Below are 7,235 nucleotides of genomic sequence, written 5' to 3'. Positions count from 1 at the left end.
TGCCCTCCCCTCCACCAGCTGATTGGGGCCACCATCTCAGACAGCAGCTGGAGCTGCAGAGAGCATTCATTGCCAGGGAGCCCAGCTAGGCTGCTGGATCCTGGCCCATTCCTCAGCTCCTGCCTTGCTGCTGCAGGGATCAGCAGAGGGTAGGGCAGTCTCACCAAAGGGTGACCAAGGACAATTCTCAGGAGACAGGGCCTCCCCCTGGGCGGCGGCCACCCCAGCTCCCCAGGGCAGCACCACAGGGGTGAAACCTCTCCCAGTGCAACTTGTACCCATTGCCACTTGTCTTCTCCATGTGGCTCCTTGTGAAAAGAGGGCCTGCATCCTCTCTGCAGCTACCCTTTAAGTACTGCGATGAGGCGTCCCCCCCCGAGCCTTCTCGTCTCCAGGAAGAAGAGACCGAATTCCTTCAGTCTTTCCTCATGGGGCAGGTTCTCCTGCAGGTGCTGACGGGCACCCCAGATATAGCTGGTGGCTGTACGAGCCTACCTAGAAGCTTAAGGTCTCCAGGGAATTAGAAAGCCTTATTAGGCAGTGCTTTAAGGTTGTTGGAAGCATGGTGGTAGAGACCAGGTGAGGGCTGCGCTCTCCAGCAGACAGGAATCAGCTACCTGGCCAGGATAGCCTGGGGTGAGTGGAGGTGGCAACCCAGACAGAACTTTCTGTCAGGGAAGCTGCTGTCCAGGTGAAGGGCTGCAGAGACTGCACCCTCCCTCCTGGGTGGAGGAGGATGGAAGCTCCACCTGTGCAAGGTGTGCTCTGGTGGAGTCACTCAGGCAGTGGGTGGAGGATCTGCAGGAGGAAAGTAGCAGACCATGCTGTATTAGTGGGGGTGAACAAGAAAGAGAGTAATATTCAAGGCTTTGCAGGAGGAAATACTAGGGCCCTTTGACACTGACCTCCAAGGACCACCAGACAAAAAGCTTCAACAGTGAACAGGCAGCACCTTGGAGAAGGAGGTGCCATGGTCTCTGGTGACCTGTGGGACCAGGATATCACTTCACTCTTCTTCCTCATAAGTACCAACCAGCAACAGATATGAAGCCTTGGCAGCAGACAAAACCAATGAGCAAGATTCACAGGGAGAAACTGCACCACCAGCAGCACATGCTAAAAGCTGCAAAAGCAAGCATTGAGTGCTACTAGTGGGTGACTCTCTGCTGAGAGGCACTGAGGCGCCCATCTGCCAGCCTGATACACAGTCAAGGCAAGTTAGCTGCTTGCCAGGAGCCAAGATCTGGGATGTCACAGAGAGGCTGCCACAACTGGTAAAAAAGCACAGACTACTGTCCCCTACTTCTTTTTCCGTGTGGGCCAACAGAACCTGGTCTTCACAGGTGACTTCAGTTACTTGGACATTTGTTGGGAAAACAGTACAGCTGCGCACAAGCCACCCATCAGGTTCCTGGAATGCATTGAGGACTGTGTCCTGCTACAGATGCTGGACATGCTGACTAGGAACAGTGCATTGCTAGATTTACTGCTCACAAACCAAGACTTACTTGGCAACATAACTACCAATGTTATCCTTGGATACAGCAAGCACAACATTGTGGAGTTTAAGATCTTGCTGAGCACACTGAAGACCAGTAGTAGGACAAAGACTCTGGATTTTAGAAGAGCCAAATTCAATATGCTTAGAGCCCAGCTGCAAGAGATTCCATGGGAAGCATCCATGGAGGGCAAAGGAGCTTGTGAATGCTGGGAGTTATTCAAGAACAGCCTCCTGAAAGCACAGAAACATTCCATCCCCTGCAAAGGGAAAGGAAGAAGGCAGAACAAGAGACCACCCTGGCTTAACAATGAGTTTTGGGTGTGCTTAAAAGCAAAAAAAAGAAGCACACTGGCTGTGAAAAGGCAGCCAAATAGCCATCGAGGACTACAAGAGTCTTGCTAGGGCATGCAGAGATGCAGTCAGGAAGGCTAAGGCTCAACTGGAAAATTGGTCAAAGATGTCAAGTACAAGAGAGGGTTCTTCAGGTGACCAGTAAGCAGAAACACAGGAAAGACATAGACCCATTACCAAACATGGCAGGGAAGCTAGTCACTAATAATGCTGACAAGGCAGACATTCCCAATGTCTTCTTTGCCTCTGTATCCACTGGCGTAGCTGGACCCCAGATCACAAGATCAAGTAGCTATGATAATGCATGTGTCGACCCACCAGTAGTGGAGGAAGGGCTGGTCTGCGGGCTCTTGCAAGTTCTCAACACACATAATTCTATGGGTCTGGATGGAATCCACCCCAGGGTGTTAAGAGAAGTGGCTGACATTGTTGCAAGGCCACTATCTATAATATTTGAAAAGTTGTGGAGATCAGGTAATGTCCCTGATGTCTGGAAGAGGGCAAATGTCATAGCCATCTACAAGAAGGGCCCATTAGTCTTACTCCAGTCCCTGGGAAAGTAATAGAACAAGTCCTCCTAGAAACTGTTACTAACCAAATGAAGCAGGTGACTGGGAAAAGCCAGCATGGATTTACCAAGGGCCAGGGTAAGTGGCCCTTACCAACCATGCCAGACTAACCTGATCACCTTCTGCAACAAAATAGCATCTGTTGATATGGGGAGAGCAGTGGATGTTGTTTACCTGGACTTCAGCAAGGTGTTTGACACTGTTTCCCACAGCCTTCTGCTGGACAAACTGTCAAGAAACGGATTGGATGGGTGGTCTGTGAGATGGATAGGAAATTGGCTAACAGGTCACACCCAGAGGGTGGTAATGGTTTTTACTCAGGCTGGCAGCCTGTCACAAGTGGGGTCCCCAGGGATCAATACTGGGCCCCATGCCATCAACATCATGGATGATAGGATTGAAAGTACCCTCACCAAGTCTGCTGATGCCACCTATCTGGGTGGTGAGGTGAACATGTCAGAAGGGAGAGCCATCTTACAGAGAGACCTGGGCAGGCTGGAAGAGTGGGCTAGCAAGAACAGTATGAAGTTGAACAAAGGCAAATGCAAAGTCCAGCACCTGGGACAGAATAACCAAAGAACCCAGTACAGGCTAGGATCTGTATGGTTGGGGAGCAGCCTTGCTGAAAGCGACCTGGGGGTCCTGATGGACAACGAGCTGAATGCGAGTCAGCAGTGCACTGCTGCAGCAACAAAGGTGAATCGGATCCTGGGCTAATTGGCTAACAGGTCACCCCCAGAGGGTGGTAATGGTTTTTACTCAGGCTGGCAGCCTGTCACAAGTGGGGTCCCCAGGGATCAATACTGGGCCCCTGCCATTCAACATCATGGATGATAGGATTGAAAGTACCCTCACCAAGTCTGCTGATGCCACCTATCTGGGTGGTGAGGTGAACATGTCAGAGCCATCTTACAGAGAGACCTGGGCAGGCTGGAAGAGTGGGCTAGCAAGAACAGTATGAAGTTGAACAAAGGCAAATGCAAAGTCCAGCACCTGGGACAGAATAACCAAAGAACCCAGTACAGGCTAGGATCTGTATGGTTGGGGAGCAGCCTTGCTGAAAGCGACCTGGGGATCCTGATGGACAACGAGCTGAATGCGAGTCAGCAGTGCACTGCTGCAGCAACAAAGGTGAATCGGATCCTGGGCTGCATCCGCAGGGTCATTACTAGCTGAGACGGATGCGTGATCATCCCACTCCACTTAGCGCTTGTCAGGCAGCACCTGGAGTACTGTGTCCAGTTCTGGTCCTCAGAATTCAAGAATCCCTGCCCCTGCATAAGCCACAGTCAGAAATCAAACAAAATGAGACCAGAGGTAGAAGACCCTTCTAGTTTGTCTTGGACATTACTGCAAAACACCTGAAGATGCAACTGCTGCTTCTTCCTCCACCATTTGGGTTTGGGTATTTGGGTTTGCCGACACTAGAGCTGAGCGAGGGTGTGCTCCATTGTCCAAAGACTGTTTAGAGCAAGCCTGAAAAATGCTATATGCACAGCTGAGAGTCCTGTATATTGCTTAAAAGAGCATGCTGTGGGAACAGGCATCTGGCCTCTCTGTCACTGAGAACAGACTGGTTTTGATCTCATGACTGGAGGCAGGAGTTCAGAGATGTGAAGTAGGCAGCAGCCAGCTTGTGTTTGCAGAGGGCATGGGGCTTTAAATCTGAACCTACACCTGGAAACACACTTGGAACTAGAATGCCTGTTCTGAAAGGACGGTAAGTAATTCAGTCTTGCCAGGGTCTAAGTGTGCATTTGTTTTCCCCAGGAAAACTACTAATTTGGGTAAATCCCTTTGGAGGAAAGGAGGTTGCTTCCCAAGGAAAGTGCTTCCTAGAAAGTTCCCAGTGAGTTAGGTACAAATGTCTCTTTTTGGATCTCCCTGTGGTCCTTCCACTCTTTCTGGCCCATTGCACTTCAGAGAGGGGCAGGGGAAGGGAGAAGGCTTTTCACAGCTGCTGCTGTGAAAAGCAGGCTTGGGTTCCCCCTGCAGCTGCAGAGACCAACTCTAAACATGGTCCATCCCAAGCACCTGCCAGCAGGGTCTGTTACTCACCTTTCAGCTAAGGTCTGTGCAGGAGCATCTCTGTCCAGCTGAGAGCCTCAAAGCAAGGGGGGCACACAGCCCCTGTCACAACAGAAGAAATCCTGCTGGGTGAAATGACTGCTTTGTTGTCAGTGAATTATTCAACATTAAATACACTGTCATGGTGGCTCGCTAGCTCCTGGGACACGGTCAGTTCAGTACAGCAGTGAGAGCTGTGAATTAAAAGGCCTTTACCCACACACGCACATCTTGCCTTTTTAGGCTTTTTTAATCCATGGCAATATGTATTTGCCTGGCTTTTGCTGCTGTACCCCAAGAGGTGATGGATCTATCCTGCTTTTTACTTCCCTTACACAATAATCTAAGCTGGGGATGCATAAATTTAGTGTCATGATATTCTAGCGTCCGATCTCTCTAGGCCTATGCCGCCTCTTCTGTGCAGATGGAAACGGTTGCAGACAGATGGAGAGTTAGTCACAGTCTCTTCCTTGGTGGAAGCTGCTCTGGCCCAGAGCCAGCAGAGAGCTTGAGATGCATGGGCCACGCATGTTGGAGAGTCCTTCTCTGTATGCCACCTGCTGATCTTGATGTGTCCCTGGCCTCAGGAAAGGGTTGGCAGGTTTGGCTCCCAAAGCTTCCTGGTAATTGGCCCTTTCTGTGCATCTTGGAGAGAATGAGGTAGACCTTTTTGGCAGCTGTTACTGCTGGGCATTAGCAGACCTTAAAACTGGGGCATGTTCTTGAACAAGTACAGCTAAGACGTCCTGAAAGGAGCTGGATGGTTTGTCTGGTTTCAGGATGACACTAGGCTGTTGTGGGTACGTGAGGGGGTACTATGTGTATACAAGTTGGCCTTTAGACAGCCAGTCCTGTCACCCTAGGTCCCAGCGGAACCTCCTAGCAGTCTTGCATCCACATGTGGATGCTGGTCAAGACTGGGCTGTCCTGTAAATTGAGGCAGCTGATTTTAAGCTTGCATGGGTACCTACACATCAAGCACAACGATATTCCTTCAGATATCCTTCAGCATATACCTGTCCTGCTGGAGCTCCCCTGATCTGACAGATGCTTTCCACATCTTGTGGTACAAGTTGCTTTCCTGGGGAAATGTCTGACATCTGTCCCCAGGGGTGGGGGCCCTGGCATAGGATGGAGAACCGCAGGGATGGGAGGATGCATCATGGCCCACTGCTGATATTCGAGGCTCCTGGAGGAGAGGGCAACGCCTGAGGCTGTGGCTCTCGATCAGGAGGGGTGTGTGCGCTGCTGGAGCCTGCCGTAGGAATCTCAGCATGAAAGCAGTGCCTGGGTGTTGTAAATAAGCCAGTCTGTATTTCCTCACAGAGGAGGTGGCTTACATGTTTTTGCCCCTGGCTGTCTCCTGCTTTTCCATTATTAATTTGATTTAAAACATTGATATGATACTGTCTCAAGGCAACTTTGTGTCAAGTTATTTTCCTGCATCCCCAATATAAGTAGGTAGTAGCTCTTCCTTTATGCCATTCCTATTTGGTTTTGTGTAGGACATTAATGTATTTCCAATAACAATATTGTAAAACTGTCATCTAAGAAACATGTAGATCTAATAATCTCCCCATTAATTTATGATATGAGTTTTCTGCTATCAGGAAATCTTTCTGGTGAAAAAGAATATTAATGAGATCATATAAAATGCTTTTTTTTTTTTTTAAAGAGGTATTTGCTTAAAAGATGTAGATTTGCTTTTCATGGTAAACAGCTTAAAAACATTGTGTTTTATCTGCAATGTGGGCTTGGTCTGGGAGACGCTAAAATGACATACAGTTAAAAACATTGGCTCAAGCAAGGATATATGAGTAAGTGAAGCTTGAAAGCATTCTGCTTGCCTAGGCTGGTGGCTGGTATGCAGGTATTGTGAAAAAGGATTTATGTAATTTAGAAATTAATCATGGGCTGTAATTAAGCCTTGATTGCAATAAATTTGCTTTCTGTGAAATCTCAGATTCATAAATACAGGATTGTTTCAGCAGCAAAAATGCAGAATGAGGTTGTAACCACGTGGCTGAATTGCCTGCAGCAAAACTGCTAGAGGTTAAGTGTTTCTTGGTTTCTACAAGAAACCCTTTTGCCCACTTTCGGCTGGAGTGCACCCAGTTGCTAAAAGAAAGGGCTAATTTGTAATGAATAATTTATTCACAAACTTAATCTTTCTTTCCTTTTCTGCTCCTAAGAGGTTTTGTTTGGATACTAGAAATGTTTTTTGTTTTGTGACTAGTATCAGTGTAGAATTTGAGCTACAAAGTATTCGGGATATTTGTGCAGTGTTTTGTACTTGGCTCATATATGTGTGCTGATGGGGTCCTAGTGCTTATGCTGGAGCGTAACTGTAAAACTTAATCTCTGTAAATACTTGCTGATGGGCTTAGATTGGGAACACTTGATAGCTGACTCCCACCAATGTTTTTTTCAGGGAAACTTGAACACACAAAGTGTTCCTACCTTGCTGGAGCTGTACTTGTATAGAATTAGTTGCTTTGGATGACTTTTGCTCTAAGACCTGTGACAGCATATTTCCCTTAAGGCCCTGCCTCTTGCAGTTTGGGAATCTGCACTTAAAAGCAAGAAAAAACCCAAAAGCTTGCTGCAAGCCCTTAAAATGGTCAGCAAGACATAAACTTGAACTATAAAATCCACAGATCCGAAGACATCAATCTTCACCCGTTCTGTAATTTTCTTCAGTCTTTTGGCTTTCTAGGCTTTGATGCTCAAATATTTGAATGCTAAGA

Source organism: Pygoscelis adeliae, unplaced genomic scaffold (genome assembly GCF_000699105.1).
Source record: "Pygoscelis adeliae isolate BGI_AS28 unplaced genomic scaffold, ASM69910v1 Scaffold63, whole genome shotgun sequence".
In the NCBI taxonomy this organism is placed as follows: domain Eukaryota; kingdom Metazoa; phylum Chordata; class Aves; order Sphenisciformes; family Spheniscidae; genus Pygoscelis; species Pygoscelis adeliae.
Note: the sequence above shows the minus strand (reverse complement) of the source record.